Source organism: Somniosus microcephalus, chromosome 1 (genome assembly GCF_052327205.1).
Source record: "Somniosus microcephalus isolate GS21.2 chromosome 1, FLI_Smic_1.0, whole genome shotgun sequence".
Lineage (NCBI taxonomy): Eukaryota > Metazoa > Chordata > Chondrichthyes > Squaliformes > Somniosidae > Somniosus > Somniosus microcephalus.
In genome coordinates, this window is record NC_140987.1 from 446,626,291 (window position 1) to 446,651,567 (window position 25,277).

Sequence of the window (25,277 nt, forward strand, 5' to 3'; positions counted from 1 at the left end):
TTGAGTCCATAAAATGGACCAGCAAAGTCGATATGTACCCTTTGCCATGGAGATGAGGGCCACTCCCATAGATGTAGAGGGGCTTGTGGTGGGGCGTTTTGGACCTTCTGGCATCCTAGACAGCTTTTGGTCATTTCTTCGATGTCTCCATCGATACCTGGCCACCACACAAACGCTCTGACTAAGTTCTTCATTTTCACTCCACCCAGATGCCCCTCGTGAAGCTCCTTTAGCACTTTATCCTGGAGTTTGGGTGGAATCACCACTCTGGATCCACACATCAAGGTTCCTCGGCACACTGACAGCTGTTCTCTTCTTTGCGAGAATGCTGGCAACAGTGGTTCGCCATGTGCTGGCCATCCCTTCACCGTTAAATCGTAGACTCGTGAGAGAGTCGGGTCATTTCTCGTTTCCTTTTCAATGGTAGAATTTGTCACTGGTAGACATTCCACTATGGTCGAGCGGAACATCTCCACTGGGTCCACTGTAGGTGCCTCTTCTACCGTTGGCAACGGTAGGCGCGATAAACCATCAGCATTCCCATGCTGTTTTGTTCCTTTGTATTCTATGTCATATTGGTGTGCCCCTAGGAAAAGGGACCACCTCTGTAGCCTTTGCGCTGTCATAATGGGAATGCCCTTTTTAGGGTTGAATATGGAGACGAGGGGTTGATGGTCAGTCAACAAGGTAAATTTTTGTCCGTGTAGGTAATGGTTGAATTTCTTCACTCCCCACACCAGGCTGAGTGCCTCCCTGTCGATCTGGGCATAGTTACGCTCAGCTGAGTTCAATGAGCGTGATGCAAAAGCTATCGGCCGCTCCGAGCCATCAGGGAATCTATGCGATACCGCTCCCACGCCGTAAGGGGATGCATCGCATGCCAGTCTGATTGGCAGTGATGGGTTGTAATGAGCCAACACTTCCTTGGACGTGATCAAGCCTTTGCATTTATGGAAGGCACGTTTACAGTCTTCGCTCCATTTCCAAATTACTCCCGTTTGTAGCAGTGCGTTAAGAGGGTGCAGAAGAGTTGATAAGTTCGGTAAAAATTTATGATAGTAATTTATTAATCCCAGGAACGACCTTAATTGTGAGACATTTTCAGGCGCTGGGGCTTTTACGACCGCTTCAATTTTTTCAGGTGACTTATGCAACCCTTCTTCGTTAATGACATGGCCACAATATGATATTTGTTTCTGGAAAAATTCGCACTTGGGGCGATTTGCTCGTAGGCCCCGTTCTCTCAGCCTCGTGAGCACCTGCTCCAAATTGGCAAGGTGCTCGTTGTCATTTTCTCCTGTTACAAGGATGTCGTCTAGGTAGCATTGAGTCCCCGGAATCCCTTGCAGGACTTGCTCCATAGCTCTTTGCCAGATAGCTGGAGCTGATGCTACTCCGAAAACCAGTCGATTGTACTGGTACAGGCCTTTGTGTGTGTTTATCGTGAGATACTTTTTAGAGGCCTCCTCAACCTCCATCTGTAGATATGCCTGTGCCAAGTCAATTTTGGTGAAACGTTTCCCTCCGGATAGTGAGGCGAAAATACCTTCTATCCACGGAAGAGGATACTGTACCGTGTGAAGAACCGGGTTTACGTCACCTTGAAGTCCCCACAGATGCGAATTTTACTCTGTTCTTCAGATTTATCATTATTCAACGTTTTCTTCATTACCGGGACGATGGGTGTTGCCCACTCGCTCCAATCTACCTTGGATAACACGCCTGCTTTTTCCAAATTCTCCAGCTCTGCCTCGACTGCTGGACGAATTGCGTATGGCACCGGCCTTGCCTTAAAAAACTTGGGAATTGCCGCATCTTCCACTTTTATTGAGGCGGTGGCGCCTTTCAGGGTTCCTAGTTCCTGTTGAAACACTTCTTTGGCATTAGCCAAGATGTCTTTTAATCGTCCAGGTATGACGTCATCATCATTTTTTTTCTTACTGGTCACCGTCAGTGCCTGAACGGAGTGCCAGTCTAAACGTATCTTTCTGATCCATTCACATCCCAACAACGGTGGACCACCATCTTGCAGAACGTATAAATACAACTTCTGTATTTCCTTGCCGTTGTATACAACAGGCACCCTTATTTTCCCTCTGGGGTATACTTTCTGCCCCGTATATGTCTTCAAGATAATGGATGTGTCTTTCAAAGGTATATGCGGAAATAGCCGCTCGTAATCCCGTCGACTTATGACGGTCAGAGCTGATCCTGTATCTAGCTCCATTTTAACTGGGGACCCCGCTATCATGAGGGTAACCCAAATGGTCTGGTAATCTTCTTTGGCAATTACATTATGTAATTTGAGACAGCTTAGTCTCTTGTTTCCGGAGTCGCTATCGCTCTTCTGGTCTTCAGAGCTACTGTCCGTCATCATTTGTACCTTTCTGTACTTTTCCTTATTGACCTTTTTACTGTCAGTGGATTTTTTTCCAGATCGGCATACACGTGCAATGTGTCCCATCTTTCCGCATTGCCTGCATGCTTTGTCCTTGAACCAGCAGTCCCTCTGGTCATGGGTGGATCTGCCGCAGCGATAACATCTCTCGAAACCACGTGTCATTTCATGGGTGCCGAAGTCCTGTGGCTTTTGCTGTATCTCTGCAGCTCCTCTTGCTGCTGCTTCGTATGATACAGCCACACTGAAAGCCTTGTCCAGTGTCAAATCTTTCTCAGAAAGTCGTCTTTTCTGTGTTCCTTCACTTAGGAGACCGCAGACAAATTTGCCTCGTAGAGAATCTGCCAGTCCTGCCCCGAATTGGTAGTGCTTTGACAGCTTTCCTAATTCAGTGAGGTAATCAGCGTTACTTTCATTCTTGTGCTGATTTCTCCTGAAGAATTTGAATCGTTCCGCTATCAGCAGCGGTGTTGGGTTTAAGTGCTCCTGTAGGGTATCAACAATCTCCTTAAAATTCTTGTCCATCGGTTTGACTGGAGTGATCAAGTTTTGCAACAGCCCGTATGTCCTTGCGCCCATCAGATTTAGAAGTACCGATGCCTTTTTATCATCCGCTACTTCATTCGCCTTGCAATATACCTCCACTCTTTCCACATATGTGGTCCAATCCTCTATATCACTATCGAAAGCAGTAATATTGCCAGTCTTAGGCATCCTGAAAATCAAAAATGGCGCCTCCCGCGCTTTCCCTTCTTCCCTGCCGAGTCAAGATGGCGCCTCCCGTGCTTTCCCGCCACTGCCGCTGCTGCCAGCACTGTTCTCCGCGGTTTTTATTTACACATATATTTTGAACAGTTTCTCCGTCACTTGGAGAATCGTTCTCGTCGGACTCTCTGGGACTTTCCCCTCCCTCTGCTTGGTCCGAACGCCGACCTGCTTTGCAGCGCCGGCCGTCTCCTGAGTGCTCCACCCTCTGTCTCTATTTGCTTCTGCCTTCCGACTCGCTGCCCGGCCCCGCTGCAGAGCCACCCGATCGAGCCCCAGCCCGCCACCCAGGAAGGATCAGTGCACTACCTGCCACCAGCCCGTTTAGCTGGGGAAACCACAGTTTTTTTTTCTTCGGCCTTTGTCTGAGGAATCGATCTCTTTGAGGTGCTGCCGAATTGCAGGTAAGTTCGTTTCTAACTCGTCGCCACTGTTGTATCCGTGTGTTAATGGAGACACGGAATGCCGGAGTTGATTTAACAAGTGTTTACTGAACAAAGTCTGGAGGTGAACTAAAACATACAAGACGCTATACAGGCTTATATACCCGAGTGGTCACTACCAGTACTACAGTACACAAGGGCTTCAAAAAAACATAGTTCCTCCTAAAGGTACATACACTACATTTATGGTGGTATTGGTTGAGGGAGGAATGTTGGCCAAGCGTCCAGGATAACTCCCCTGCTCTTCTTCAAATAGTGGCCATGGGATCTTTTTGTCTCCTGAGAGGGCAGCCGGGGCCTCGTTTTAAGGTCTCATCCGAAAGGCGGCACCTCCGACAGTGCAGCATGCCCACAGTACTGCACTGGGAGTGTCAGCCTGGATTAGATGCTCAGGTTGCTGGAGTGGGGCTTCAAGGTACAACCTTCTGGCTCAGAATTGAGATTGCTATGACTGAACCAAGGCTGACACTCTGGGGCAATTTTAACCTGGACAGGCCCCGACACGATCGGATCGGCTGCCCATTTTCCACAATGGGAAGCAAAATCGAGTGGCACATAAGGGTCTAGACAGAGTAGATAGAGAGAAACTGTTCCCATTTGCGGAAGGGTCGAGAACCAGAGGACACAGATTTAAGGTGATTGGCAGAAAAACAAAGGCGACATGAGGAGAGGCAATATAAACTAAAGGGTACAATCCTAAAGGGGGTACATGAACAGAGAGACCTGGGGGTATATGTGCACAAATCGTTGAAGGGGGCAGGGCAGGTTGAGAAAGCGGTTAATAAAGCATACGGGATCCTGGGCTTCATAAATAGAGGTATAGAGTACAAAAGCGTGGAAGTTATGATGAACCTTTATAAAACACTGGTTTGGCCTCAACTGGAGTATTGTGTCCTATTCTGGGCACCGCACTTTAGGAAGGATGTGAAGGCCTTTGAGAGGGTGCAGAAAAGATTAATGAGAATGGTTCCAGGGATGAGAGACTTCAGTTACGTGGATAGACTGGAGAAGCTGGGGTTGTTCTCCTTAGAGCAGAGAAGGTTGAGAGGAGATTTGATCGAGGTGTTCAAAATCATGAGGGCTCTAGGCAGAGTAGATAGAGGGAAACTGTTCCCATTGGCGGAAGGGTCGAGAACCAGAGGACACAGATTTAAGGTGTTGGCGGAAGAACCAAAGGCAACATGAGGAAAAACTTCTTTATGAAGCGAGTGGTTAGGATCTGGAATGCACTGCCTGAGGGTGGTGGAGGCAGACGCAATCGTGGCTTTCAAAAGGGAGTTGGATAAGTACCTGAAGGAAAAACATTTGCAGGGCTATGGGGAAAGGGCGGGGGGTTGGGACTAGCTGAAGTGCTCTTGCAGAGAGCCGGCATGGGCTCGACGGGCCGAATGGCCTCCGTCTGTGCTGTAACCATTCTATGATTCTATGAGCGGCCGATATAATCGGGTCGGTTTCTAACCGAGTGGGTTAGGTTAACAATTAACTCCCGATATCCTGAATGAAGGAAGTCAAATTGAAAATAGGCAAGCTGGTGTCCTAATGGAGCTCTTTCCAGATATGCTGTCATAAACCGGAACAGAATATGCTATGATGTGGTCTGGCAAAGCTGGTAGTGGTCTCCTGAGGCACAAACCATGACTTGAAATCATTGCTTTTTACAGGCATTCAGACTGCCTGACTTTTTAGATGCGTTTTGTCAATTTGCTAAACCAGCCCACCTAAAAAGTGACTCTCTAACAATCAAGAACAAACAAGCCATTCCAGTAGGCCAAGGAGTTCCATATAAGGGGATGTTCTGTAGAAACTAGCATCTATAAATCTCACCAATCTTTGATTTGTTTTAACGGCAAGGAATAGAAACACTTAATTAACTTCAGTTTTCCTTCGGTGGAGGCCTCGCAATAGCATTTTTCTCATCTCACTAGCAGACACAAGCCCAATAATGCTTATTCCATCGCTCTCAGGAGGCTCAATAACTGCCCGTCCAGTTTGTATTGAAAACTGTATTTGAAATTCATTTCCTGCTTGGTTCTGTTCCTTATACTTGTAATGATTTATTTGACCTGCGCCAATAAGGATTTCAATTTCCCATGAGGAGGTATGAAATATAGAGCTGAGCGGAGCATTGGGGGCGTTTTTTAAACCAGCTTGCTACTCGTGTCTAAGTGACCCTGCGCCGGTTAAAATTTCAGTGATTGGAGCACAGTAAACTGTTTAAAAGTCCTGAGGGTCGTGGGTAGGCTGGTCGGTAGTCTCCAGTGGAGGCTATTCCCCGCTGCAGCTTTCTCCCAACGTGGGGAACATTAAATGCAACGGTTGAAGCAAAACTCCCGTTGGACAGAAATTCCGCCAACTCCTTTGGCGGCTCCATTGTTGAATCAACCCCAGCTCAGCAGGCAACTTAATTCCTACTTGGCCGTTTTAATTTCCCTCAGCGGAAAAAATAACCCCCGCCCCATCGTTCTCTCTGAGCTCATTAACAAAGGCTTCGACAAGGTCGGCCAGAAAGATGTTGTTACCAATTTCACTCCCTCTGTTTTTTGTGGGGGCGGGGGGGCGGGTGGGGAAGGGGGGGTGAGAAAGACGGAATAGTGCAGTCAGGAAAAAGCTCGCCTTTTTTCCTGATTTTCCACCACTTTTTGCTGCCGTTGACATTAAACAGCAACGGAAAACATTGCACCTTAATGCCAGCCTAGGAGATGCCTGCAGGGATAATGATCCAATAGAAGGCATTCAACATAAATATGCAGCTCGAAAAATATATAACAAAAGCAAATTAACTTAACATTTGTTTGATCGATCTAATCCATTCTCATATCTATAAGCTGTCTGTAATAATTAAGTCTTGCTTAGCGCGGACTTCCTGTAAGCGTTACACTTACTTCCTGTCACACTTTAGCTGTCACACTTCAGACGTCACACTTTAGCGTCTCCTCTGACTCACCATAAGCAATGCCACGGGAGATCTTCTAGTATATAAAAAGAACATAAAACAATTTTCAAATTAGAAATGATGGCAATAAAATCACTTACCTTTCGTAACTTTATGGGGGTATATTTTCTGATCAGCGTTCCCTTTCGTGCGAGCGCGACACATAAGCCAAGGTGCTACTGGCGAGCAGGAATTAAGCCATTTAAAATAAAATGGTTTAACCATACCGGCAAGGAGCCCTGGCGCGAGCACGTTAAGCGATCGCTGATCGGAAAATCTACCCCGTAAATAGTTTCTCATTTATGCCTGTAAAATCGACAATGTCCGTTTTGGGTCAAACTCACTCAAATAATTGGGTGGGCTGCTTTTATTTCACGGAGCCTTGCATGGTAGAGAAGTTACAGCGGAGAAGGCAAATTTTTCCGGAGTGAGGGACGCGCTCGCTTTATCTGCGGCTCGTGACAATAAGAGAAGCCCGGCCGGCCGACTGCTTTCGACGCTGTGCTGTCACTGGGGAGGAACACTGCACGTGAGCACTTGCCACATCCTGAGTGAAGGTGAATTGTCAGCAAACATTTCCTGTGTCTGAGGCCTTTTTATGCTGGGTATGACTTCAGTTGCAAAGGCAGCTACCGCTGAGAGATCAATACAACTGTTGTGACAGGGGACGAAAGCACCAAAGTACAGCTTCCTTTCTGTCACAAATGAAACATCCCCGATTTGCCTAATGACCCTCTACTTAAAGCACTTACTTGACTCAAATACCTCAGTCCGACTGAAAGGTCAGTTACAGAAGTCAGGTTTTATCCTGGTTGCGGAACTTAATCAGAGAATAATAATGCACAGAAGGAGGCCATTCGGCCCATTGTGCCTGTGCCGGCTCTTTGAAAGAGCTCTCCAATTGTCCCCCACTCCCACCTGCTCTTTCCCCAGAGCCCTGCAAACATTTGCTTTTCAAGTATTTATCCAATTCCCTTTTGAAAGTTACTCTTGAATCTGCTTCCTTTCAGCCAGTGCATTCCAGATCACAACAACTCACTGCATAATCATCAATAGCATCAGATTAGTGGCTTTAGCTGGGCAGGCGCGCAGTTCCAAGCTGATCCCTTTTTTACAGCAGGTCTTTGCCGTCTGTCTTGCTGAGCCTTTCTACTCAGCGTGCACAGATGATTAGTTGTTAGACATATTTAAAATTGATACCATGGAGGGTTATCTATAAAGACCTGTTGTGTTGCTAAATTTCATACACAAAGGGCTGGATTTTGTCAATGGGGACGTGATGGAGGCGGGACTCCCACTTTTTGGGTTGTAGTCCCGCCTCCATCGACTTGTGGCCAACCCACGCTATTTTCCCTTGATTGACCTTGTTAAGCCCGCCCAGCGGGCTCAGCAGGCCAATTAAGGGACACCTGGTTACTGGTGACGTCAGTGATTGACATTTCATCTGTCAAGAGCTTTTGACAGGTGAAAAATCAGCCTTTGACAGCTCTGTGAAGCTGTCAAACACTGACAATCTGTCTTCTAACTTGAGTCCTTCTACTCAGGCTCAGTTAGAGATCTCTCCAGACCAGAAAGCAGAGGCTGCAGCTTTTGACAGTTCAGCGGCCATTCTGCTTTCTGTGCCGGTGAGCTGAGGGACTCCCGAGAGCTGAAGGAAGGAAGCCTGCAGGAGAAAGTAAAGGTAAGTAAAACTTTTTAAAACACTTTACACTTACCTCACACCCTTACCTCTGCACACATGCACCCATCACTCACCTGCAGAAGCGACATCTCGACCCCTCCAACCCCTTCAGCCCGACGGTCCACCTCGCTAACTTGGCGTGGTTTGGAGCCGTCGGAAAGCCCACACTTCAGGGCTAAAAATAGGGATTAGCAAAAAACTGCCTGTTAACTACCTGTTAACAGTTAATTGGCACTAATCCCCTTCCCGCCTCAGGGAGGCGGTTCCCGTCACAGGTCGGATACCCGCCTCCTGGGACATTGGCACAGAGGCGGGTTGGGGGGCGGGATGGGTTCCTGCCCCTCAATTCTGCAATGTTCCCACCACTCCCGCCTCCAAACCCGCCTCCACGGGGCTTGGAAATTCCAGCCCAAAGCATTTTGCAAAGTGAAATCTCAAGCACAATTATTTTTTATTCATTCACGGGATGTGGGCGTCGCTGGTGAGGCCGGCACTTATTGCCCATCCCCTAATTGCCCTGGAGAAGGTGGCGGTGAGCCGCCATTCTCTGGTACAGTGTGTCAGTCTGGGATGGACAGGGGAGCTGTGGGAAAGACACGCCACTGTCAAACGTGAAAAGTCAAAAGACGTGTCTGGGTGCGCCACAGATGCAAACATTCAAAAATAAAACAGCTTGCAGATGGCAAAGTGTCCTCAGTAAAGCGTGAGAACTCTCAGCTACCAATTGGAAACTTGAATTGCCAGAGGCCTACATTCCCTGGAACACACCACCATCCATTTTGTAGAGTTCAGTGCTCCAAACAATAATCACGCTGTTGAGATTGCGGCTGGAGTTACGATGCGCTCGGCAAACTCGAACGGCCTCGCGAACAGGGTCTTCTGGTGCTTTGAGCGCTTGTTATCCTCATGAGGTGGAAGTAGGCGGTCTTAGTTATGCCGCGGATGTGTGGTCGGAAGCTCATTTCAGAGTCAAATATGACACCAAGGTTGCGAACAGTGTGGTTCAGCCTCAGACAGGTGTTAGGGAGAGGGATGGAGTCGGCGGCTAGGGAACGGAGTTTGTGGCGGGGACCGAAAACAATGGCTTCGGTCTTCCCAATATTTAATTGGAGAACATTTCTGCTCATCCAGAACTGTATGTCGGACAAACAGTCTGATGATTTAGAGATCGTGGAGGGGTCGAGAGAAGTGGTGGTGAGGTAGAGCTGGGTGTCGTCAGCGTACATGTAGAAACTGACGCTGTGTTTTCAGATGAAGTTGCCAAGAGGCAACATGTAGATGAGAAATAGGAGGGGGCCAAGGATAGATCCTTGGGGGACACCCAGGTAATGATGCGGGAGTGGGAAGAGAACCATTGCAGGTAATTATCTGGCTACGATTAGATAGATTAGATAGATAGATAGATAGATAGATAGATAGATAGATAGATAGATATCCCTATCTCTAATAAATGCACTCTTTACTGTTACTGATGCTGTGATATCTTTACAGGATCTCTGCACATAGCTAGGAATAGTTATCTTTATTTATAGCCTGAATGTTATTAAAAATGAGTAAAATGTCATTATACAGCAGCCTTTGTAAAAAAAAAATACGACCTCTGGAAATTATTAAACTCAAGACAGAGTGGAAAATCCTACTTTAAACCAAGACATAGAAGATCAATCAAATGTTAGGGCCTGTCTGAATAAATCGTTTGAAACTGGGCACACTGTATCGTCAAGCTTGTCCAAAGGACATTACAAATTAATGTTTCTGTTGTTATTCCACGAAGGCAGACTTCTTTTTTTCTGTGTCAGTAAACTGTTGGTCTCTGAATTTCTGCGTAGCCACTGCTTAATATGCAACAGAAGCGCGAGGAGAGCAGCTAATGTGTATTTAGGTAAAGCATCACCCCCCCTCGAGTAACACAATGTTTGATCTTACAGATAACTACCACTTAAAAGATCAAACAAATCTCTTGCGCCTTTTACAAGGCACTGCTAAATCCTAACCCCTGGCTATGAAAAGTAGTTCCACATGGCAATATAAAACTGAGCCAAGTGGAGCTTAAGATGGCTACGTTCACTGGCTACAGTCAAGGAAAGACTTGCATTTATATAGCGCCTTTCACGACCACCGGATGCACCAAAGCGCTTTACAGCCAATGAAGCACTTTTTGAAGTGCAGTCGCTGTTGTGATATAGGAAACGCGGCAGCCAAATTATCCCACAGACTGCATTGTGATAATGACCAGATAATCTGTTTTAGTGATGTTGATTGAGGGATAAATATTAGCCAGGACACCAGGGATAACTCTCCCACTCTTCGAAATAGTGCAATGGGATCTTTTACGTCCATCTGAAAGAGCAGACGGGGCTCAATTTAACGTCTCATTCGAAAAACAGCACCTCCAACAGTGCGGTACTCCCTCAGTACTGCACTGAAGTGTCAGTCTAGATTTTTGTGCTCAAGTCTCTGGAGTGGGACTTGAACCAACGACCTGTCTGACTCAAAGGCAAGTGTGCTACCCACTGAGGCACGGCCGACATTCATAAAGGCAGGAAGTCCCATAGTTAGTCGGGGTAAGGTGCAGAATGTGTGGTGCCGAATTATCTCTGACTGTGCGTTTCACACACATTACATTCATTCAGAACGCCTATTCTTTTTACTTTCTGCTGCTAATAAATGTGAGGCAGCATGCAGTTCAGAAGCTGTTTACAGTCAGAAACCACATTTGTAAATTTGTAGATGTGTTAGCAGCCCCAACGTCATCATCATCGTTGCGGTGAGGTGGACTGCGACACGTTTTGCTGCTCAATAGCTCTGCTGCCTGAATGAACACCTCCAACTTGTAAAATAACACTTCCCCCTACAACAGTAGAACTGCCATTATGGACAGGAAGGCTGTGGCTGTCGTTAATTCTATCAAACACAAATCAATGACTAGAAACCCAGAGGACCACAGACGGAATATTTTTTTAAAAAGGATCTTTTTGTCTTTTAATCAGGAGAAACTGTTTCCACTGGCGGGAGGGTCGTTAACCAGAGGACACAGATTTAAGATAATTGGCAAGAGAACCAGAGGGGGAGGATGAGGAGAATGTTTTTTACGCAGCAAGTTGTTGTGATCGGGAACACACTGCCCGAAAGGACGGTGGAAGCAGATTCAATAGTAACTTTCAAAAGGGAATTGGATAAATACTTGAAAAGGAAAAAAATTGCAGGGCTGTGGGGAAAGAGCGGGAGGAGTGGGACTAATTGGACAGCTTTATCAAAGAGCCGGCACAGGCACGATGGGCTGAATGGCCTCCTTCTGCGCTGTATGATTCTACGATTCTAGATACTGCCGCCTGCTTTCTTTTGACATTAAAAATGATGCTGTACGTTTCTGTGATTGTCAGTTTACAGAGGCTGGATCAGAACTATCAGACGCTTCCAGCATTGCATTCAATTTACCTTTTTATCAAACTTGTCTGTTTTTATTGCCACTACGGTATTTAGCTTGCACTGTTTTCAGGGAAGAATGTTAGGGGCTTGTCTCCCAAGAATATCTATGCAGAACCACAGACATACAGCACTTGTGCACGTTCGATGTACATCAAATATTTTCTGGCAACATTAAATATACAACTGAGGGTTTCTCTAATGATGTTTCTTTATAGTCAGACTTCCTAAAGTTTGTTATTTTAAGTAGAATTATTAAAGGGTTGACCTGGTGATGCAGAGCTCACTGTGCTGCTACAGTCCAACATCCTGAGGGGCTTCCGGTCGCCTGTCACTTTAATTCACCGCTTCACTCCCGCTCTGATCCCTCTGTCCTCGGCCTATTACATTGTTTCCAATGAAGCTCAACGTAAGCTCGAGGAACAGCACCTCATCTTTCGATTAGGCACTTTACAGCTCTGTGAAGCTGTCAAACACTGACAATCTGTCTTCTAACTTGAGTCCTTCTCCACAGACTCAGTTAGAAATCTCTCCAGAACAGAAAGCAGAATGCTGCAACTTTTGACAGCTCGCGGCCATTCTGCTTTCTGTGCCGGTGAGATGAGGGACTCCCGAGACCTGAAGGAAGGAAGCCTGCATTAGTAAGTAAAGGTAAGTAAAACTTATTTAAACACTTTACACACACCAAACACACTTACCTCTGCACTCATGCACCCATCACTCACCTGAACACCGGACATCTCGAACCCTCCAAGCCTTTCAGCCCGATGGTCCGCCTTGCTAACTTGCCGTGGTTTGGAGCCATCGGGAAGCCCACACTTAGGGGCTAAAAATAGGGATTAGGCCAAAAACTGCCTGTTAACTACCTGTTAACAGGCAGTTAATTGGCACTAATCCCATTCCCGCCTCGGGGAGGCGGCTCCCAACACAGGTCAGGTACCCGCCTCCTGGGAAACGGGCATGGAGGCGGGTTGGGGGGCGGGAAGGGTTCGTGTCCGCCGATTCTGCAATTTCCCCCTCACTCCCGCCTCCAAACCCACCTCCACGGGGCTTGGAAAATCCAGCCCTGAGAGTCGGAGGTGCCATTGATGAAACGTTAAACCGAGGCCCCCGCCTGTCCTCTCAGGTGGATGTATAAGGTCATGTGGCACTATTTTGGAGAAGAGTGGGAGAGTTCTGGCCACTATTTACCCTCAATCAACATCACTAAAACAGATCACCTGGACATGGATCTCATTGCTGTTTGTGGGATCTTGCTGTGCGTTTCCCTACATTACAAGAGAGCTCCGTTGGCTGTAAAGCACTTTGGGACACCACAAAAGGCGCTATATAAATGCAAGTCCTTCCTTCATATGTTACAGCAATACAATACACTCTGATGCATAAGCGTTTTGCTTTTGTAAGTAATACAGAGCCTCCTGAACCAACGTGTAAAGTCTGAATCAACATTTCCATTAATTTGCATATATCTTAAGCTGCAGGTTCCAAAAGATCTTGTGGCTCTGAATTTTTGTATTTATCCATTAATGAGGTAACGAGACTCAGAACAGGCCCATCAAAACCTTTGGGGCCACGAAACTCAAACTGGATGATCCAATGAGTAAGGAAAGCCAGCACAGATAGAACTGCATCACCTGGGCTTCGTGGGTGGGCATGTCAGGGTCCGAGGGGTTCAAAAAACCAACAAGTTCTTTTCACCCTTGACAAAATCCACCCCTTCACGATGGCTTTGTGACCTGGGAATGTGATAGATGCACCAGTGTGAGTGAGTGTTTACTTCTCGAAAACCAATCATGAGGAACGCTGGTGTAATATTTACGTTAGGCCCTATTAATGCCTCTTTTTTTAAACCGTGAGACCCTTGAATGTTAACAGTAGAACACAGGTAAATCTGTAACTTCCTCCAGCCCCTACAACCCTCCGAGATCTCTGCGCTCCTCCAATTCTGGCCTCTTGCACATCCCCAATTTCCATCGCCCCTCCGTGCCCTAAGCTGCCAAGGCCCTAAGCTCTGGAATTCCCTCCCTAAACCTTTGTGCTTCGCTACCTCTCTCTCTCTCTCTCTCTCTCCTCCTTTAAGATGCTCCTTAAAACCTACCTCCTTGTCAGCTGTCCTAAGATTTCCTTAAGTGGCTCGGTGTCAACATTTTGACTGATGACTCTCCTGCGAAGCCTCTTGGGATGTTTTATTATGTTAAAGGTGCTATATAAATGCAAGCTCTTGTTGTTGTATCTCAACAAGGAGATTCGAATTTGAATCCCAGTTTTGACGTATGATCACCGCCAGGCTATCTTCCAATTCTGGCCTCTTGCACATCCCCGATTTTAATCGCCCCTCCGTGCCCTAAGCTGCCAAGGCCCTAAGCTCTGGAATTCTCTCCCTAAACCTCTCCGCCTCTCTCTCCTCCTTTAAGTCGCTCTTTAAAACCTACCTCTTTGGCCAAACTTTTGGTCACCTGCCCCAGTAGCCCCTTATGTGGCTCGCTGTCAAAGTTTTGTTTGATAATCGCTCCTGTGAAGCGCCCTGGGACCTTTTGCTACGTTACAGGCGCTATATAAATGCAAGTTGTTCAAGTTGTTGTTGGAGAACGAGCTTGGCCTGCCTCAGTCACTAGCCTGGGGATCTATGAGGTAGGTCCTTCTAATGCCCAAGCAAGTTCCCAAGCAGATCAATCAATGAGTCGCACTGACAGGATCCGCAGATATACTTGCTGAGTGGACCATCCAACCATCTTGACTAAAGATGGTGGTTAACTCAGGAGGTTGGAGTTCGGGACAAGTCGGCAGACAATTACAGTTATCATCAGTGCTTACGAGAAGCAGCACACCTTTTGAAAAGTTGTATTTAGCGTGAAAGTGTTTGTGCGGAGGCATCCATAATGACAGTTATTTTGGCTTAAAGCGTTTCAAAAAGCTTGAGTCTTTTTGAGGGCTGAGGAAGTGCCGAGAGATTTTCTTGCTTCAAATTCCATTTAAAAATGTTTGGAAATCTCGAAGAGCAATTCGCTACCTGAAGGAATGAGACTCCACAGTTTCAATTGCTCCCTCTCTGAGCCAGAGAGGCTGGATTGGCATTGCATTAACAAATCACCACAATGTTAAAAGGAATGTTACGCTATTAATTACAAGACTTAACTTTCTGAGGCGAGTTTAATGGGCAATCAATGTGCAAATCCAGAAAGTTCTTAAAACATAACGGGGAGGCTGAGGGCGAGCTGCCGTTTGTGTGAAGCCAATGGCGGAGCGGCGGAAATCAAACAGCAAATTCTGGAGATTCGCAACTTAGGGCGCATCTCTGCGTGCCCTGAACTTGCCCATTCATAACGCCGTGCGTCGTTAACACACCGTTATTGTTCCAGCAAGATTCGGCCCATAGCCTCCGTTATATTGTAATTACCTCAAACAGGGGGAAGAAATTATTTTAGTTTGCCTATCTATAGAATGGCATCAAAAGGAAATAATGTAACTCTTTCCAGGGGGATTTGAGTTAATTAATAAAACATCAGAAAATGTCCAAGCATTTGTTTCTGCAATTGCTTACAACCGTTCAGCACAAATGCGCACATTCTAAGGGAAAGACATTCATATTCATTTAATCGAAAAGCTTCTGACTTCACTTATCGCTAGCTTGCAGTAAATGGTACTAAGACTGGGGAAATCTAATTATAATTTTTTTTTCTCTCTCCCTGTGCTGATAACAGCACTTGGGCCATCATGAGGCAGTTTATCAGCAGGCAGCACCCGCATTGAAACTGGAGGGTCGTCTGCAGCAGCTAATGTGCAGCCCCAGCCCCCCGTGCGTATAAGCGCTGCTGTCACAGCCGCGAGCGACAGCTTCCCCGACGGCTGCAGCCCACACGATCGCGCCGCTGGCCCGCGACCCACGTCGCAGTAATCAGCCGGATCGAGAGTGCGTGGCAGGCCGCGGGATTGATGGCATTGAACAATAAGTGAATCAAGACGCCTGGGCTGCCCTCAGACTTGACATAATGAGAAAAAACATCACTCAAGTTTGTTAAAACCTCCTTCAGCTACGACCTGTTTTTTTTTCTCTCACTCTCTCTCTCTCTGTCATGTCTTAAAGTGAAGTCTTTCTCTTTATGTTAATGAAGATTTCCGAGAGAGTAGCAAAAAAGCAAGACGCCAGCCAATTCGAACTGCGCTAGTAGTGGTTTTAGGCACAGTTCAACGACACGTATAAGATTGTCGCATCAGTGTCTGTCCGTTATATTTTAATATTTGAAAGCAGGTAACTTGAGCGTACAAATTATTAAAAAATCTGCCCACAAAAATGTCACGAGCTGGGTTATTGCCTGACTGACTGCCTGTTCATCATGTTCCTACAGCAATAAAGCTAAAACAGTCAATCTCCTTTTGAATCCTATCTCTCGTGCTTCCTGCAGGGGCCTGGCAGTTTATGATTCATATTCAGAAAGCTGCCTGCTTGCAACCCTTGGGGGAATCCAAATTAATGAACAAACGCTCTCACAGCACAACTCAGGCTTTATTGGAGTGAGAAAGGTACAGTCTGTTCATGGCAGCTCCTTAATTTCTTGTAATTAACCCTGGCAGAATTAACAGTGGCAGCAGCAAATTAAGAAAATTGCACAACCACAACTAAATGCCCGAGCACCATTTTTGTATTCCCCTACAAATATCAACCAATTATTTGGACAAGGGCAGCAGCCGCATGATAACACCACCACCTCCAAGGTTCTCCTCCAAGTCACACACACCATCCTGATTTGGAAATATATCGGCCGTTCCTTCATCGTCGTCGTGTCAAAATCCTGGAACTCCCTCCCTAACAGCCCCGTGGGAGCACCTCCACCACACGGGACTGCAGCGGTTCAAGAAGGCGGCTCACCACCACCTTCTCAAGGGCAATTTAGGGGATGGGCAATAAATGCCAGCGGGCCTTGCCAGCGACGCCCTCATCCCGTGAATGAATAAAGATATTTTTCTGAAAATTGCTGAATCGTCAGCTGCTTTACAGCGGAATGGCAGAAGTGGGCTAGAGTTCCGATCGTGTTGGCCACCTCCTTTCTAAAACCAGTTGGGTATTTCTGCTGCCAAGTAAATGCGGGTCAAAAAAAATTTTACGTTTCATTAACTTTTGACAGTAAGCTGGGCAGGGAGATTTGCATGTGTCATTTGAATTGGAAACTGATACAGCTTTTGACCTGTAATATTCTAAGAAGTGGAGCAGTGTGGTGCAAATTGCACGCCCACTCGAATTAAGCCATTTGAGGCTTCCTCGTGGCTGCTTTGGAACATTTTCCGTTTGGATGCGTCAGTCTTTTGAAATATAGTACCACTTATGTCGAAACAAAACTTTTGGCATTGTAATGATGTCATTTGTCTGTTCTGCAGTCATGCTACATGTGCAGAGATAACAAATGACCCTCCGTGAATTCAAAGAAAGGACATTTTTTTTGTTGATCATCTCAAGGGAATCTTTTCCCTTAGCCGATTCCATAACGGAACCGATGCCAACACAGAGCAAAGAAAGACTTGCATTTATATAGCGCCTTTCATGACCACCGGATGTCCCAAAGCGCTTTACAGCCAATTAAGTACTTTTGGAGTGTAGTCGCTGTTGTAATGTAGGAAAAGCGGCAGCCAATTTGCCCACAACAAGCTCCCACAAACAGCAATGTGATGATGGCCAGATAATCTGTTTTAGTGATGTTGATTGAGGGATAAATATTGGCCAAGACACCAGGGATAACTCCCCTGCTCTTTTCCGAAATAGTGCCATGGGATCATTTACGTCCACCTGAGAGAGCAGACGTCTCATTCGAAAGACGGCACCTCCGACAGTGCAGCATTCCCTCAGTACTGCACTGGAGTGTCAGCCTGGATTTTTGTGCTCAAGTCCCATGGAGTGGGACTTTGAACCCATAACCTTCTGACTCAGAAGTGAGGGTGCTACCCACTGAGCCACTATGGAAAACAAACTGTTTTCCATATCCAGCCAATGTCTCTTGTCATCTACAGTTAGAAATGACTTATTGTATCACGATTATTAAAATTTATATCTGATAGCCAGATTCCCGACATATAATGCCACATAATCTGGCCCCTCTCTTTTGGTTCTGATGGGCTGATAGTTGTCAATTCAATAAAAAAAGGGACGATATTCGTTAGCTAATTAGAGGTGGATGATACTTGGTTGTCCCACAGAGAGGGGATGATATTGGATGGTTCCATAGAGCTGCAATGATATTTGATGTTCCGGTAGAGAGGGGATCATATTTGGTGATCTGATAGATGTGACAATATTTGGTGGTTATTTAGAGAAGACACTATTGGACGGTCCTGTAGCGTGGATGATATTTAGTGGTCCAGGGATTATTGATGGGCTGGTAGAGAGAGATAATATTTGGTGTTCCGTTAGAGGGGGGAGATATTTAATGGTCCACTCAAGGGGGAAGATATTTGGAGATCCAGTAGAGGGGAGGGGTGGGGGGGGGGCGATATTGGGTTGTTCAATAGAGGGGGATGATACTTGGTGGTCCAGTGGAAGTGAAGGACAATATTTGGTGATCTGGTACAGTTTTATACCTTCAGTATGGTCTTCCTAATATTTGGAATGTAGCTTATTCTTGTGCCAACCTTTAGCTGTCAGAGGAGAGACCCCAGGTCTCTTGAGCACTTCCAAAAAAAAAGTATGCTGCACAGGTTGCCATGCCAGCCCTCCAGGATTGCCCTGGAGTCTCCAGGAATTGAAGATTAATCTCCTGGATACTACTGTGAGCAACCCGGGAGAAAAATAATACAGGCATTAAAAAAAAACTTTCTTTGAACCCTTTCGTATACTGTTTGTAGAAATATTGGAGATGGGGGAGAAAAGGCTGTTTGACTATACGGAACTGTTGGAGGCAGGGGATCATGTGATGTAACTTCTAGGAGTATGTTTGTGTGTGTGTGTGTTCGTGTGTGTGTGTGTGTGCTAGGCCGACGTAGCAGAGCCTGGTCTCCAATCATCTTGGATCCCCTGCCATTGGAGCAAGACCTTGCTCTGTCAAGGCCGTGTGGTAGCTGGTGTGCAACGGCCACCCCACGTTAAAAGAATTCACGCACAGGCATCTTCCACCCTTTAAAATGAAGTTCGGGACCTAGAACATCAGGACCCTCATGGACGACCCCAACAGCGATAGACCGGAATGCCGTACTGCAACCACCGTCTGCCCCACCTGTGACTGAGACTGTAGGTCCCGCATTGGACTCATCAGTCACCTGTGAACTCATTTTTAGTGTGGAAGCAAGTCATCCTCGGTTCCGAGGGACTGCCTAAGAAGAGATCCAGTCGTCCTAGCAGTCCATGAGCATGAAGGGAGTAAGATGAAAGGTAACTGGCTAATATTTGGCAAGCTGTTGGGGCGAGTTGTATTTTCCACCAACGTCGGGGGAGAACCGTGCATCTCCCCACCTCATTGGGATTTCAGATGCTCCGATCATGGGCCAAAGCAGCCCCACCCCCCAAGAACACCCGGAATGCTCTCCCTTAGTCGAGCATCATAAAAGTAGGATGGTCAGATTTTTCTTTTTTTTTCTTTTGTTAGCACGTCACAGTGCGAAATATAGAAGAGGCTTGCAGTCCCTTGAGTATTGAATAGTAAGGTGATCTAATTGAAGTGTTTTTAAGATTATTAAAGGAGTTGACCGGGTAGATAGAGAGAAACTACTTCCTCTGGTTGGTGTATTGATTTCTTTGTGGGTTCAATGACGAGACATTTATGAAAGAGAATGTCTTTTAATCTAAAGCTTGTTCAACTCTTTATACAGCTTTATTGGAGACACGATGCTAGTGATGCATCTAGAACGAAACTGAAACTAAACTGCCTTGCTTGTCTCGGTCACATGCCCTCTGCTGGTCAGGCACAAGCAATCAATACATGCTGGTAAGGCATCATAATCAAACAGGCAAATACCATCTCTATTTGCTGATATCATTACAGTTGGGGGTGGGGGGAGTCCAGAACAAGGGGGCATTGACATGAATCAGTCATTCATGAAAGAAAGACTTATGAAATAATACTGAGCGGCCTGCGGGTGGCGCTGTCCAGGGAGAGTATAAATGCTTGGGATAACAACAGAAAATGCTGGAAAAACTCAGCAGGCCAGGCAACATCCGTGGAGAGAGAAATAGAGTCAACGTTTCGGGTCGAAACCCTTGAAGAAGTTCTGCCTTCTCTTCGACGGGATCTCCGTTTGGCTCTTCAACCTTGTTCTGTCTCATTCTGCCAGCGCATTTCACACCTAATATAGAGCCGTCTTTTGTCTCTCCACTAGTCCTATCACCATCTCGTCTGGTTTTGAATACCTCTTAATGTCTCTTCACTTCTCTTTTGTTCTCTCATCCCCATTTCCCAGCCCCCAAGCTGGCCTTTTAATCTGTTTCATTTCCTGTGTTTTTTCAGGCCTGACGAAGGGTCTTCGACCTGAAACATTGACTCTGTTTCTCTCTCCATGGATGTTGCCTGGCCTGCTGAGTTTTTCCAGCATTTTCTGTTGTTATTTCGGATTTCCAGCATCCGCAGTATTTTGCTATCGTATAAATACTCGGGCCCAGCTTGTGCAGGATATTCTTAACAGGAACTAGTGAAGGACACAACTAGACCTCCATGTTGTCAAACAGTTGATTAAAGCTTTGTTTAACGCTTAGACCAAGTGCCTAGTAGTTTTCTTACGTTAGGCATCACCTTAAAATTAGAGCCAGGCCGTTCAGGGGTGAAGTCAGGAAGCACTTCTTCACACAAAGGGTGGTGGAAATCTGGAACTCTCTCCCCCCAAAAAGCTGTTGAGGCTGGGGGTCAATTGAAAATTTCAAGATTGAGATTGATAGATTTTTGTTAGGCAAAGGGTGTTACGGGATATGGATCCATAGAAGGATTTGCTGATAGGGTTACAGAGAAAGAAAGACTTGCATTTATATAGCAGCTTCCATGACCACCTGATGTTCCAAAGCTTTTTACAGCCAATGAAGTACTTTTGAAGTGTGGTCACTGTTGTAATGTGGGAAACGCGGCAGACAATTTGCGCACAGCAAGCTCCCACAAACAGCAATGTGATAATGACCAGATCATCTGTTTTTTTAGTGATGTTGGTTGAGGGATAAATATTGGCCCCAGGACAGCGGGGATAACTCCCCCTGCTCTTCTTCGAAATAGTGCCGTGTGATCTTTTACGTCCACCTGAGAGAGACGACGGGGCCTCGGCTTAACGTCTCATCCGAAAGACGAATTAGATGAAGAGGGATGGGAGGAGGTTCGTGTAGGAGCAGAATCGGCCACTTCGACCGAGTGGCCTGTATCTGTGCTGTAAATTCTATGTAATTCTAGCCGAGGCGGGCGAATGGAGTTAAGATGCAGATCAGCCATGATCTAATTGAATGGGCTCAGAAGGGCCTACTCCTGATCCTCACATTCCTAAAACCCCACCTTTTCAGCTATTTTCACAATGAGCCTCCATCACAAGGAGCTTCAGCCGTTTCCACGATTTTTGCCAAACGTTTTTGGGGGGGATTTCTCGGTCAGAGCTGGGACATTCTTGGGGCACGTCCATTAAACGAACTACAGCCTTCTCCTGCTTTGTGACACCAATTTATCATAAAAGTCGTCTGCGCGCCACACTCTCTTCCATTCTGAGTGATTTACACCTATTAAGTACGGTGCCTTGGAACAAAAGCGTGCCGCCTGATTACAGGCCGCGAAAGGAAACAGGGCAAGTAATTTACTTAGCATTTTATTGCAGCACGGAAATAAAAGAATCATGTTTTATTGTCGAAAAACGGTGGGCACCAGTGTCGAACGACAAAGCAATTACATTTTGCCATTTTTATTATTTGTCTTATTTTATTGTCTTTACTCCGAAGCCGCTGCGAAAGAGAATTCATGTCGCTAGTAAATTATTAAATTGCTGAAGCCCAGCAATTACCTCTGGTTAGCGCACGGGCATTTGAACGTCAACAATTTTAATTGTCACTCAGAAGGCGGTGAACACATCTGTTACAATGGTGGACGGAGCGCTCTTCAACGTTCCCTTTAAGCTGCACGGCCGCTTTGCAGCTCCCGCGCAGCCGGCTCACCGACTTTCAAACGGGAAAAACTGCGCACGCGCTGTATTTTGAATGGGCCACATGGCCCCTTAAAGGGGCCGCGCACCCTCCCCCCCCCACAAAAAAAAATTAAAGGTGGTCGTGCTCTTGTTTCACAAGCGGCAATTTCTAGGTATTAACTTGCAACATTTCTGTTTCCTCGCAGTCATTTTCCCCTGCATGTTTTTTTTTGTTTATTGACATTCCCCTTTTTCTATCTCGCCTCTCGATTCCCTTCCTGTATACCCAAACAATCGTGAAGCAATTTGCACAGAGAGACAGCGAGATTATCAGTTACATAACCTGGTTATGCTGTATTAATTTATTTTTCCCTCCGATACAAAACTGTAAACAAACAGGCACAACAGGCATGTCGCACAAAACGAGATGGAGACTGCAGATAAGGAGAGCGAAATCCCTGCTTGAGCAGAGCAGTTATCTCCCCATTTACAGTTTGGAATTGCTTCAGTTGACACTTTGACATCAAAGATTCCACATAGTCTCCGGCTGTAAATTCACTTTTACCGTGAATTCACAGCTTTAGAAGCGAGCTTATATGATTTCTTGCCTTTCTGGCGACATTTTCTCCTCCATCAGTGCTGCTAGACCCTACACAAGCCCGTTAAGCGGCGCCTCGATTTCAAAATTCTCATCCTTGTTTTCAAATCCCTCCATGGCCTCACCCCTCCCAATCTCTGTAATCTCCTCCGCTCCTCTAATTCTGACCTCTTGAGGATCCCTGATTATAATCGCTCAACCTTTGGTGGCCGTGCCTTCTGTTGCCGAGGCTCTAAGCTCTGGAATTCCCTGCCTAAACCTCTCTGCCTCGCTACCTCACTTTCCTCCTTTAAGACGCTCAATAAAACCTACCTCTTTGACCAAGCTTTTGGTCACCTGCCCTAATTTATCCTAATTTATGTGGCTCTGTGTCAATTTTTTTTTCTTTGTCTTAAAATACTTGTATGCAGCGCCTTGGGACATTTTACAACATTAAAGACTGTTATAAATCTCATCATTCATCAAGAAGCTACTCATGAAATAACGCTGGATGGCCAGCTGGTGGCGCCGTCCAAGGAGTATAACTACTTGGGCATCGGCCCCAGCTTGCCCAGGGACATTTTGTAAGACAAGGAACTAGTGAAGTACGACTAGACCTCCATGTTCTGAAACAAGTTGGTTAAAGCTTTGCTTTATACTCAAACCAAGTGCGTAGTGGGTGTTATTACATCAAAGATGCTATATAAATACATGTTGTTGTTGTCCATCCCTCAGTGATGGATCACTGCCTGCTCAAGGCCCGAGGTCAATGCTGCTTCATCTAATCGAGGTGTTTAAGATGATTAAAGGATTTGATAGAGGTAGATAGAGAGAAACTATTTCCTCTGGTTGGGTGGGGGGGTGGGGGGGAGTCCAGAACAAGGGGGCATAACCTTAAAATTAGAGCCAGGCCGTTCAGGGATAATGTCAGGAAACACTTCTCCACACAAAGAGACTGGAGGGAGGTACTGTATACAGTGGAGTACCCTAATGTTCCGTACTAGGACCACTGCTGTTTTTGATATACCTTAATGACTTGGACGTGGGTGTGCAGTTTCCAAATTTGCAGATGACATGAATCTTGGAAGTGTAGTAAACAGTAAGGAAGATAGTAATAGACTTCAAGAGGACATAGATAGGCTGGAGCAATGGGCGGACACATGGCAGATGAAATTCAACGCAGAAAAGTGTGAGGTGATACATTTTGGTAGGAAGGATGAAGAAAGGCAATACATGCTGAATGGTACAATTTTACAGGGGGTGCAAGAACAGAGCGACCTGGGGGTGTCTGTGAACAAATCTCTGAAGGTGGCAGGACAGGTTAACAAAGCAGTTAATAAAGTATACGGCATCCTGGGCTTTATAAATAGAGGCATAGAGTGCAAAAGCCAGGAAGTTATGCGAAACCTTTATGAAACACTAGTTCAGCGCCAGCTGGAGAATTGGGTCCAATTCCGGGCACCACACTTTAGGAAGGACGTGAAGGCTTTGGAGAGGGTACGGAAGAGATTTACTGGAATGGTTCCAGGGATGAGGGATTAGAGTTCCGTGGATTGACTGGAGAAACTATTTCTCCTTCGAGCAGAGAAGGCTAAGAGGAGATTTGATCGAGGTGTTTAAAATCATGAAGAGTTTAGATAAGAGTAAATAAAGAGAAACTGTTTGCAATGGCTGAAGGGTCGATAATCAGAGGACACAGATTTAAGGTGATTGGCAAAAGAACCAGAGGCGAGATGAGAGAAAACATTTTTACGCTACGAGTGGTTAGGATTTGGAATGCACTGCCTGATGGGGTGGTGGATACCGATTCAATAGTAGCCTTCAAAAGGAAATTGTATAAATAATTGAAGGAGAAAAAATTGCGGGGATATGGGGAAAGAGCGGGGGAGTGGGACTAACTGGATTGCTCTTCGAAAGAGCCAGTGCAGACTTGATGGGCCGAATGGCCTCCTTCTGTGCTGTACTATTCTATGATTCTATGAAATCTGGAACCCTCTCCCCAAAAAGTTGTTGAGGCTGTGAAAGTAATTGAAAATTTCAAAACTGAGTTTGATAGATTATTGTTCAGCAAGGGTATTAAGGGTTACGGAGCCAAGGAGGGTAGATAAAGTTAAGATACAGATCTAATTGAATAGCGGAACAGGCTGGAGGGGCTGAATGGCCTCCTACTGTTCCTAAGTTCCTGACCCTCCCACCTGGAGGTATGATCTTAGCAAGATGAGTCAGGCTCTTTCAGTTTTCCCTCCTTGCTTCTGTCTCAAACTCCTCCACGTGGTCAGACTGAGAAGTGATGCAACTCAACCAGCTCAGAGCGATCGACAAACAAACAAACAAACAAGCTAATGACTTTCCATTTGGAAGTTTATTAGTTATGTCGACAGCTGCTCTGAACTAACGTGCTTTATTCTGTGGGCACTTTTTGATTTTATTCATTCTAGGGATGCGGATGTCGCTGGCAAGGCCGGCATTTATATTGCACGTCCCTGCTTACCCAAAGAACATAAGAATATAAGAATTAGGAGCAGGAGTAGGCCATACTCCTCAGCCCCTCAAGCCTGCTCCGCCATTCAATTAGATCACGGCTGATCTTCGACCTCAACTCCACTTTCCCGCCCGATCTCCATATCCCTTGATTCCCTTCGTGCCCAAGAATCAATCGATCTCTGTCTTGAATATACTCAGTGACTGAGCCTCCACAGCCCTCTGGGGTAGAGAATTCCAAAGATTCACCACCCTCTGAGTGAAGAAATTCCTCCTCATCTCAGTCCTAAATGGCCGACCCCTTATCCTGAGACTGTGACCCCTCGTTCTAGACACTCCAGCCAGGGGGAAACATCCTCCATGCATCTACCCTGTCAAGTCTCCTCAGAATCTTATATGTTTCAATGAGATCACCTCTCATTTTTATAAACTCCAGAGAGTATAGGCCCATTTTACTCAATCTCTCCTCATAGGACAACCCTCTCATCCCAGGGATCAGGCTAGTGAACATT

General features: G+C 46.1%; 1 protein-coding gene across 5 annotated transcripts in view; it reads right to left on the reverse strand.

Annotated features, from left to right (window-relative positions):
- aff2 (AF4/FMR2 family, member 2) overlaps nt 1–25,277 on the reverse strand; it is a 648,034-nt gene that overhangs the window by 504,953 nt on the left and 117,804 nt on the right. The window contains exon 2 of one of the 5 annotated variants that reach the window (XM_086001975.1): nt 6,489–6,575. The exons of the other annotated variants lie outside the window; for them this stretch is intronic. The gene's annotated coding sequence lies outside the window, so the exon portion shown is untranslated. The remainder of the gene's footprint in view (nt 1–6,488; nt 6,576–25,277) is intronic. 5 annotated transcript variants of the gene reach the window in all.